Source organism: Mastomys coucha, unplaced genomic scaffold (assembly GCF_008632895.1).
Source record: "Mastomys coucha isolate ucsf_1 unplaced genomic scaffold, UCSF_Mcou_1 pScaffold23, whole genome shotgun sequence".
In the NCBI taxonomy this organism is placed as follows: domain Eukaryota; kingdom Metazoa; phylum Chordata; class Mammalia; order Rodentia; family Muridae; genus Mastomys; species Mastomys coucha.
Window position 1 is genome coordinate 19,797,924 of NW_022196906.1, and position 11,794 is coordinate 19,809,717.

Genomic DNA, 11,794 nt, shown 5'->3' on the forward strand with positions numbered 1-11,794 from the left:
GGCACACTTCTTTCAACAAGGGCACACTTATTCCACCTGGGCCATACCTCCTAATAGTGCTACTCCCTGGGCCAAGTATATTCAAACCACCACAAGACCTAAGAGAAAACCTATTATTATTCTGCTAAAGAAACAAAGCAAGCCAAAACCAAAACCAAAACCAAAACCAAAACCAAAACCAAAACCAAAACCAAAACTAAAACCAAACCAACCAATTAACCAAACAATAAATAAAAAATCCAAAAACCAAACTCGTAGTGATATACTCCTTTACCTGTTGATTAGTACATTGTTTAGCCTTCATCACAATTTGTCTTCTTGTAGATGGTAATTAACACAGAGACCCACAACTGGACAATGTGCACAATGTAAGAAACTTTGGGTCACACACCAATAAGTGGGATGTCTTTATCAAATTCCTCCCCTCAAGGTTTAAAGATTTATGTGGAAGAGTAGGTTAAAGGATTTTAAGATCTAGAGCTGTTTGACCTATGACTTCAAGAAAATATAGTCTTCCAGACATAACAGGGCCAGTGCACATAGAAACTCACAAGACTGTGACAGCATGCAGAGGACAGTCACAGCTTTAATCCAGACAGGGCCCGAACACTGAGAAGTAGACACAGTCTCACACTGGGAAGTGACTTGCAATTGACATCTACTGGGAAAGAGAAAGACACTTTTTTCTAGTTCAGTGAAACCATATATATCAATCAAACTCCAGGGAAAATTCTTTGCCCAGAAGTAGTTGGCCAACACAAAACAGACTTTATATGTGTGTGTGCGTGCACATGTGCGTGCATGTATGTGCATATTTATGTGTGTACTTTTTTGTTTAGTATTTTTAAGTTTTTGTCTTACTGTTTTTTTCTATTTTTTTTTTTTTGAGAAAGAGAGAAATACAATATGAAGTTGAGTAGAGGCAGATAGGAAGGACCTAGGAGAAGTTGGAGAAATACATGTTCAAAATACATTGTATAAACATTTGAATAAAGTAAATCCATATAGCAACAACAGAAAAGATTTGTTTGAGCCCCAGATCTCTTATGTTCAAGGCATGCTTACATCCTTTCTACCACAGCAATGACTTGGTTTGAACTGTTACATGTGGCAGTGAATAGAGTTGGAGGACTTTGGGGTTATCTGACTTAAATCCATAAGCCTCATTTACTTCTTTCCATCATTTGCCTAAAAATTACTTCTCTTAACTTTCTTTGTTCTCAGATCAGTTACCTCTTTACCAAGGCTCTCCTTCCCCAGGAAATCAAGAGAAGGTCTTGAAACCCTCTAGATTTAAATTGCTTTACCTGATCTTGGTTACCTCTGATTACCTTTCCCCATGCCTCAGTCCAAAAACATCCATACCCTGTTATCAGTGAGATAGAACTGAGGCTTGGGTCTGTCTTTTCTATCTCCTCATGCTTGGCTGCCTCATGAATAAACTCTTACCAAACTTGTCATTCCACTGTTTGGTACTGTGTGGCAGGCCAAATGAGTCCAGTTCACTAACATCTCAACATCTGGACACCTTGCTGTAGGCTCAGTGGACGTATGATCCTAATTACAATGCTGGAACACAATGGGATGTTATAGCACTCACCACCAAGAATTCATGTACATTCTCTATTCACACCATAGGGTGAGCCACTGACACCTTCTAGGAGTGAGCATGTTCAGGTGCTCTCTAAGGGATACAAGCTACTTCTGCAGCTGACATTGGATGCTCTTCACCGGTCTACCTGCTTGCAGTGTTCAGTGATGGCTGTAAGTACTGCCACAACTGTTCCTCTTCCTCCATACCCCTCAACTCACAGGAAACTGCTTTCCACACTGGGATTTGTTGACAGAAGAACAGAGGAATGAGCGGGAGAAGGTTATGGAGCCCTGGACTCTAAATAGCATGGTCAGATTCCTGCTACATAATTTTAAATTCACAAATGTTCACAGCTTTGTTCTATAACTAATCCCAAAATACAAATTGGAATTTAGGGGTTGAGCAAGAACTCCATTGTTCTCCAACACCCTAGCAGTGGATGGCAGTGGTAGAGTATTCATCCTTTAGAGCTGATGCACCCCACCCCTTCTCCCCCACCCCCACGCAGCATCCATGAAACAGCTGAATTCCACCAGAGAATGCCCCAAGTTAATCACCAGTGCCTGTCCTTCCTTCAAGGCTGGGATAATTAGCTATATGATCTCTAATGATACCAGTAAGACAGATGAAGGGACATACCTTTTGGCAATCATTAAACACTGTTAGAATCTGTTAAAAAATAACTGTTAGTATCGATGAAAAATTATTTTAGTTTATGTTGTAAGTATGCCTATTACTGTACATTTTACTCTAAATCAGAAGACATTTGCAATGGGAGAAATGAGACTTCTAATTAGCTAGAAAACTCTCTTGGTTCCTAGGTCTGACCAGAGAAAAATAATTAACAGTAAGCAAGACTATCCTTATCCCAGTACATGCCAGACATAGTGAAACAACTGCAAAGATTGTAGCTGATTTCCTGGGCTCTAGAAGGCACAGACTCAGGGGTTTGATACAATTTTACCAGGCATTTTGCCATCACAACCCTCTATGAACTATTGGCCACCTTGGTTCTGGCCATGGTAGAAATCTTGGAGAAACCACCATGTTGGAGGGGCTTCTCTGACTGCTACCTCTTCACCAGGGCTTCCATTCCTCTTAAAATCAAAAGAAAGCCCTGAAACCCTCTAGATTTAAGTTGCTTTACCTGACCTCAGTTATTTCTGCTCATCTTTTCCCATTCCTCAGTCCAAAAACATCCATACCTTGTTATCAGTGAGCTAGAACGGAGGCTTGGGTCTGCCTTTACTGTCTCCTCATGCTTGGCTGGCTCATGAATAAACTCTTACCAAACTTGTCATTTCACTGTTTGGCACTGTGTGGCAGGCCAAATGAGTCCAGTTCACTGACATCTCAACATCTGGACACCTTGGTCTGGGCCAAGTGCATGTATGATTATTTGTTCATTTACAATTATGGAATACAATATGATGCTATAGCACTCACCAACAAGGAACTGCTAGTGTTAAGAGGCAAGGTTCAGAACCTAAGTCTGTGGCTGATGCTAGCTGAAGTGATTGGTCCAAACACCCCTTATTGGGTTATATAAGCAGATGTTTAGGTTCACTCAGGGAGTTTCCTGGGGCAACCTCTCCTGAGCTACTTATTACCTACCCCTGGTGTGACAACATAAGTTCCAATGAGGTTCTTTTCTAGTGTTGTTGTTATTTATTTTAATTTTATAGTTATTATTATTATTATTATTATTATTATTATTATTAAAAAATAAAATTATTATACAACAAAATTAACCAGATCTAAATTATATACAACACAATGAACTTCTATATGGTTAGAACTGGCATTTGTTTTAAAAAAAAAATACTACAGCTTCATGTTTTTTTTTCTTCTCTATTTGCAGTAGTATAGGCTGAACTGGTAGCAGGAAATCAGCAGAGAGGAGGAATTTATCTTTTTAGCAGTCTTTGGAGCCTCTGAGTACCTCTGGTGTATGCCCATGATTTCTATTCTAGTGCTCAACAGGCCACCTTGTATCCAGAACATGGTTTCTGGGCCTAAGCCCTGGATTCTGAATGTAGGTGTTGACAACTTCTTGACAATCAAAACAGTCTTAGGTTATGTACACACAGTGATGGATCTCATCCTGACTCTGCATGGTACACAAGCCACCTTTCTTAAAGCACCAACATCTGATTGATCTCTACCACACATAACACCCAATTTCTTATTGGCCCACTGTTATGAGTGAGGCACCAAAGCTCACACCCAGGATTTCAGACATAGCCTCAACTGAAGTAGGTATCTTGAGTCACTGCTGCACCAACTACTGGGTTCTGGATGGCCAGACATCCAGCTACCTGCCATCAGAAGAAATTCATGAATGACTCAATAAATTAATGAAGACAATGCAAGCTGTCACAACTGAATTCAATGAAGAGACAGAAATATGGAAGAAAACCCAAACCAAACTTAAATGAATGGAAATGAAGAATTTAAGACATCTACTAAAAGTCTTGACAGAACGCCTCCCCAACAGCAAGTCATGTGGAAAAATTAGTAGTAGAACCAAATCTTGAAGTCAAAGTAGAGGAATTGGACCATTCAAAAAAAGAAAATAAAACATTTAAAAAGCTCCTATGAGAAGAATATGGAGGAACTTTGGCCACAAAAAGATCAAATCTACGCATTTTGGACACAGAAGGACAATTCCATGCCAGAGACATAGAACATCTCTTTAATAAATCAGAAGATTCCCTAATTGGCCTCTCCTAGGGATAGGCTCCCTTATTGGTTTTATAATACAGAGTGGTCAGAGGTGAAACACACAATAACAAAAATAGACTCAGCAGCTTGTGTTTATATATTTATTCACACACACACATGAATATGCACATACAAATATTGAAGAAGCAGCCTGACTCCATCTTAGGATTAGAAGCCATTTTATAGTAAAGACAAACTAGGTTCATTTCTCTTTATGATTAAACCATTGTTTCTCAAGAATTTGGCTATGCCTCACCTACGGCTTTATCTACAAATGGTTTTGCACTGCCTGCTCCTGGAGTAGCAATCATGTCTTTGTCTCCAAAAGTTAATAATCATCTTATAACCCTACCTTTGTTTCAAAAGTGTTGTTATGGCTACCTTGTTATGACTACCAGTTGTTAAGACCACCTTGCAATCATGTCTTTGTTTCATAAGGTCTTTATGACTAAGTTGTTATGCTTATGTTTTGATCTTATATGTAATCCCTTCTATTTTGCTAGCCAAATCCCCCATTTGAAAATCCCCTACCCCTGAGCTATGAAAACCTTGTCTTCCTCACACCCAATGCTGACCTCTCAAATTCCTCCTTAGGGGAAGGCAGCCATTGAGTGAAACAGTGCTTTAATTAATTGCTTGCTTTAATTAATTTGACCATGAAGATTTGGGCCAATGGTCTTTTTCCACCCATAGTTGAGATTATACACACACACACACACACACATATATATATGTATATATGTGTATATATATGTATATATATGTGTGTGCATATATACGTATACACACACACACACACACACACACACACACACATATATATATGAAAGAAAGAGGATATTATATAGCTTCTACCAAAATGAAAGAAAAAGAGTGGGGAAGCATGGGAAGGGTTGAAAGAATGAAAAGCAAAGACAAAATGATGATACTTTGTTAAAATTAAAAATATATTTTAAAAGATTAAAAAAATCAGGAACAAAACAGGTCAACCATTATCTGCTTGTATTTAATATAGTATTTGAAGTCTTAGCTACAGAATTAAGTCAGGAAAAGAAAACAATGATACAAACAAGAAGAAAAGTCTTAGTATAGCTTTTTGAAGATATGATGTTTTAACACAAAAGATCCTAAAGAACCTACGAGAAAACTCTTAGAACAGAACACTTTTCAAAATGTAGCAGGATACAAAATCAACATATAAAAATTGTAATCTTGCTATATAAAAATGATACATTGGGAAAGAAAGCAGGGAAACAGCTCTACTTGAAATAGATTTAAAATAGCAACATAGCACCGGAAATGCCAGAAAACAAAAGCAAAACAATAACAACAACGAAAGCAGAACAACAACAAAACCAACCAATCAAGTACCAACAAAAGCCTGGTGTAAACCTAACCAAGGAGATGAATGATGTCTACAGTCTAAATTTAAAACTTTGAAAAAAGAAATCAAGGAAAACACTAGAAAGAGGGAAAGAGCCCCTCTGCTCATGGTTTGATAGAGTTGATTTTGTAACAATTGCCATCCTACAAAAAGCAGTTTAAAGATACAGTGCAATCAAAATTATAATAGTATTTTTTTCCACAGAAAAAATCATTAAAATTCATACAGAATATAAAATATCTGAATAGTTCAACAAACATAAGTGAAAAGAACACTGGAGGGATTACTACAACCAGATCTAAAGCTATATAAGAGAGCCTCAGTAATAAAAATGGCACAATATTGGTAAAAAAAAAAAAAAAAACAAAAACAAAACCAAAAAACCAAAAAAATCCACAGATGCAGGTCAGTGCGATAGAAGATCCAGCTGTAAGTCCATGCAGTCACAGTCACCTGACTTTTGACAAAGGCACTCAGAATAGACAGTAGAGGAAAGAAAGTATCTTCAACAAATGGTGCTGAAAAAACTGAATGTGACTATGTATAGAAATGGAACTAGACCCTTCTCTCCTGAACTAAATCAACTCCAAATGGATCAAAGACCTCAACACAAAACCTAAAGCTCAGAAAGAGGAAGTAGAGAGGTACAGCATAGAGGCATGGATAAGGACTTTCAAACAGGACTCTGGCTGCTTAAAAGGGTTATACATCAAAGGAAACATTGAATCAAATAAAGAGCCAACTTACATAATGGGAGAAAATGATTGCCAGCTATATATCAAGTGGAAGATTAATATCTGCAATATACAGAGAAGTTAAAAAACCCAAACCAAAGAATCAAAAAAGCAAATGACCAATCAAAAAATGGGCTACAGATCTGTTTGCTTATTTATTTATTTTATTGGCTATTTTATTTATTTACAGTTCAAATGTTATCCCCCTTCCTGGTTTCCTCCTGGAACCCGCCTATCCTATCCACTTACCTCTGCTTCTATGAGGGTGTCCTTACCTATGCCTCCCCCAACACCCTCACTCCTGCCTCCCTGCCCTGGCATTCCCTTACCCTGGGGTATGGAGCCTTCACAGGACCAAGGGCCTCTCCTCCCATTGATGACTGGCAAGGTCATCCTCGGCTACATATGGGGCTGGAGCCTTGGTTCCCTCCATGTGTACTCTTTGGTTGGTGGCTTAGTCCTTTGGAGCTTTTGGAGGGGGAGTCTGGTTGGTTGATATTGTTGTTCTTCCTATGGGGTTGCAAACCCCTTCCGCTTCTTTAGTTATTTCTCTAACTCCTCTACTGGGGACCCTGTGCTCAGTCCAATGGTTGACTGTGAGCACTCGCTTCTGTATTTGTCAGGCTCTGGCAGAGCCTCTCAGGAGACAGCTATACCAGGCTCCTGGCGACTGTATATGGATCCCCAGGTGGGCCAGTCTCTGGATGGCCTTTCCTTCAGTCTCTGCTACATACCTTGTCTCCATATTTCCTCCTGTATTTTGTTCCCCCTTCTAAGAAGGACCAAAGCAAACACACATTGGTCTTCCTTCTTCTTTAGTTTCATGTGGTCTGTGAATTGTTCTTGGGTATTACGTGCTTTTGGGCTAATATCTACTTATTAGTAACTGCATAGCATGTGTGTTCTTTTGTGATTGGATTATCTCACTCAGGATGATATTTTCCAGTTCCATCCATTCGCCTAAGAATTTCATGAAGTCATTGTTTTTAATAGCTGAGTAGTATTCCATTGTGTAAATGTACCACATTTTCTGTATCCATTCCTCTGTTGAAGAACATCTGGATTCTTTCCAGCTTCTAGCTATTATAAATAAGGCTGTTATGAACATAGTGGAGCATGTGTCCTTGTTATATCTTGGAGAATCTCTTGGGTATATGCCCAGGAGTGGTATAGCTGGGTACTCAGGTAATACTATGTCCAATTTTCTAATGAACTACCAGACTGATTTCCAGAGTGGGTATACCCACTTGCAATCCCACCAACAATGGATGAGTGTTCCTCTTTCTCCACAACATTGCCAGCATCTGCTATCACCTGTATTTTTGATCTGCTGTGAGGTGGAATCTCAGGGTAATTTTGATTTGCATTTCCCTGATGACTAAGGATGTTGTACATTTCTTTAGGTGCTTCTTGGCCATTTGCTATTCCTCAGTTGAGAATTCTTTGTTTAGCTCTGTACTCCATTTTTTATTAAGGTTATTTGATTCTCTGGAGTCTAACTTCTTGAGTTCTTTGTATATTGGATATTAGCTCTCTATTGGATATAGGATTGTTAAAGATCTTTTCCCATTCTGGTGGTTACCATTTTGTCCTATTGGCAGTGTCCTTTGCTTTATAGAACTTTGCAATCAATAATAAACAAATGGGACCTCCCATAAAAATGGGCTACATATCTTAAGAAGAAATCTCAAAAGAAGCAAATATGGGTAATAAACTGTTTAAAATGTGTTTAACACTGTTAGCCACCTGGGAAATGCAATTTTAAAATGCTTTTGAAAGACTGGGAGACTTAGAAATTTGGGAAAAAGCATTTTAATGAAAAGTAATGTATTAGTAGAAATGTAACAAACCAAAAATGTGGAATAGCCAGTTCCAGGAACTCTGACCTCAGGGCTCTGGTTCCTGATACCTGCCCCTCCTGACTCATCCACAATGAGGGCAGAACTAGGAATGAAGGTCTACTGGTTTATGAGACTCTCCAACCCGTCGACCGGTAGATGAAGATTACATTCCTAGAATGAATATGTTCCCCTCCCTAACTGAATACCATGGGTTGGGTCCCTCAAAATTTTCCACTGTTTTTGTTATGTAACCCTCTCCCCAACCCCAGCTTGTGGGTTTTCCTTTTAAATACCCCACATTTCTTGTGTTTAGGGTCAAACTCCTCTGGCCGACAAGGTCACGAGATAGACCCTGGTACCGGTATCCCCAATAAACCTCATGTGATTGCAGCAAGCTCAGTCTCTCATGAGTCATTGGGTAGTTGTGTCATCCCAAGACTTGAGTAAGGATCTCCCCAGTTCTGGGGGGTCTTTCACTTTGAGATACCTTAGCCTTGTCATAATGGCTATCACCACAAGAGGAATTCACAACAAGTCTTGTAGGGGAAATAAAAAAGAAAAACCCTTGCTCACTTACTCATTATTGGTAGAAGTAAAGAGTGGCACTACCATAGTGGAAGTCATTGTGGAAACTCTTCAAATATGTAGAAATAGGACCATCATGTCATTTGCTCATTCCAATCCTGAGCATACACTCAAAGGACTGTAGATCCTACTACCCAGATTCATGTTTTTTGACACTTAACTTATAATATCTAGGATGTGGAGTTGGCCTTGACAATCATCAACTGATAAATGGATAGTGCAAATTTGGTACATTTACACAATTGAATTTTGATAGCTGAAAATGAAATAAATTATGAAACTTGCAGGGATATGTATAAAATTGGCAGAAACTATACTGAGTGAGGTAACTCAGGCATGGAAAAACAAACGCCAACTGTTTTCCTTTCTACATGGGTCCTAGGTTTGAATCTCTAATTTTCTGTGTTTCACTTAGAGCTCCTGTTGATACTTGAAATCTAGAAAGAGGGTATTTGGCTGGTAACACCTTAAGGGAGGATTGGTAATAAAATTGGGGTAATATAAAAGTAGAGAATGGTATCTTCAGCTATAGATGCTTACTTAGGGAGGTGGTTTTCAGATAGAAGAGATGAAGGAGTTAGGGAGAGGTGCTAACTGAAACAAAGGCATATGAAAACATCCCATGGAAACCTACTACTTTGTAACCAAACTAATTTGGAAAGAAGATTCTCTACAAGGCTGGACAAAGTCTCTTCTAGAAACTATAGGTTATTAAACAAAAACTCCAGTTCCAGGTGTGGCTTACCTTCTTATGAGTTATTGACCAGGGAGGTCTTAGAGGCCCCCAATAATATAGGATCTTGTAATTCCTCTTGCCAATGATAAATGATAGTATCCTACTGTAGAAACAGCACAACTTGTTTGCAAGAAGTGGAGAAATCCAGCTAGCTTACATGGAGCTGGAATGTGGTATGCAGACTTCTTGGAAAGTAAAAACATTAATTGTCTTATGTAGTTATGAACCCTACAGACTATGATAACAACTTGGCAGGCAAGATGTGACCACTAGCACAATAGTGGCATGACCATTATGGGAATAACCATTTGCTCTTTTATTGCATTTGGAGTCCATTACACAGGAGGAAATCTATAGCTGCTACTATAAACTTGCTCAAAAGCCCATGGCAGTGGAAATAATAGGCCCTTGGGAATAGCTTAAGTTTATTGTCTAGCTAACTTGATACAGCATCAGGCATCCTTCTATTTATATATGTTATACCCACAGATAATTATCTCTCTCAGCCTTAATCAGAGAAATATCTTTCCAGTAAAATACAGTCAATACTGAAACTCATGGCAGCACATGGTTCTCATAACAAATGATAGTAGAATATTCAGCTATAAAGAAGTTAAGAGCTAGAAGGTAGATAGAAGAGCTTTAAGGGGTAAATTTTATCCATTGGGCAATACGCAGTCACTGTAATTACAAAGTTTTAACAGCTACATATGACTGTGCTAGGTCTACACAAGAATGGGCCCATCTATTGCAAGGCATGGATGGAGGAGGGGCCCATGAAGACTTCTCTCTCTCTCTCTCTCTCTCTCTCTCTCTCTCTCTCTCTCTCTCTTTCTCTCTCTCTCTCTCTCTCTCTCTCTCTGTCATAGTCTTTTCTCTTAATTCTTCTTCTGATCAAACAAATTTCACTTCAGTTATTAAGGATAATCTGTTTATTTAAAGTCTGCTGATTTAAACATTAATATAATCTAGAATAACTACTTAAGCCTTTAGGATTTGGTTGTACATTTGGATAATTAGTGTTAAAATATTGTTTAAAAACTGTGTGAATGTGCAAGATAGTGGTCTTTACAATCACAGTGAAATTCAATCTTTTTACACAGTTATCAAAATTATATAATGAAAAGATAAACATTGGGTAAGGCAAGAACAGTAATTTTAAAAAGAGACAGCTTTTTTCTTTTAAATTGTTTTTTAAAATAAATGATCATTTGTGTTTCAATTAACTACACTAGGGCAAAACTGTTAAAATGTAGCTGAGCTTAACTGAGCCATTTGTCTGCATAATAGAGTACTTGAAATGAGTCTTAAAGATTTTAAATTGTTCCATTAGACCAGATTCTATGTGTTTTATAGTTCCTTCAACAGAGACACTGCTCCTTCCTTTGACAGTCAACATTTAAACAATAGGATATTTATAATTTTTTTCCTCCTCTATATTTCCAGTTGAAAATCTATTACTGAGAGAGAGGAAGCTCCACTCCCAGGTGCTCTGACACACCCAGAATCAGAGGTGAGCAGGAACCAACATCTGTCCCAACACTGGGAGTAACTGGGACTAGTGGGGCCAGGCACACAGGAACTCCACCAGCCCAGTGACTTGGGTTCCTCCTGTTCTGTCTGGGCTGGGGTCCAGAGCAGACATTGGGCACAAGCTCTGCATCCAGTCCCACAACACCCAGAGGAAGCTCCACTTCCAGGTGCTCTGACACACCCAGGATCAGAGAAGAGACCTTGGGCACAAATTCTGCAGCCAGTCCCACAACACCCAGAGGAAGCTCCACTCCCAGGTGTGCTAACACACCCAGGATCAGAGGTAAGCAGAAACCAACATCTGTCACAACACTGGGAGTAACTGGGACCAGCGGGACCAAGCACACAGGAACCTTGCCAGCCCAGTGACTCGGGTTCCTTCCAGTCTGTCTGGGCTGAGGTCCAGACCAGACCTTGGGCACAAGCTTTGCAGCAAGTCCCATAACACCCAGAGGAAGCTCCACTCCCAGGCGCTCTGATACACCCAGGATCAGAGGTGAGGAGGAACCAACATCTTTCCCAACACTGGGAGTAACTGGGACCAGCGGGACTAGGCACACAGGAACTCTGCCAGCCCAGTGACTCCAGTTCATTTTGGTCTGTCTGGGTTAGTGTTCTGAGCAGACCTTGGGCACAAGCTCTGCAGCCAGTCCCACAACTCAC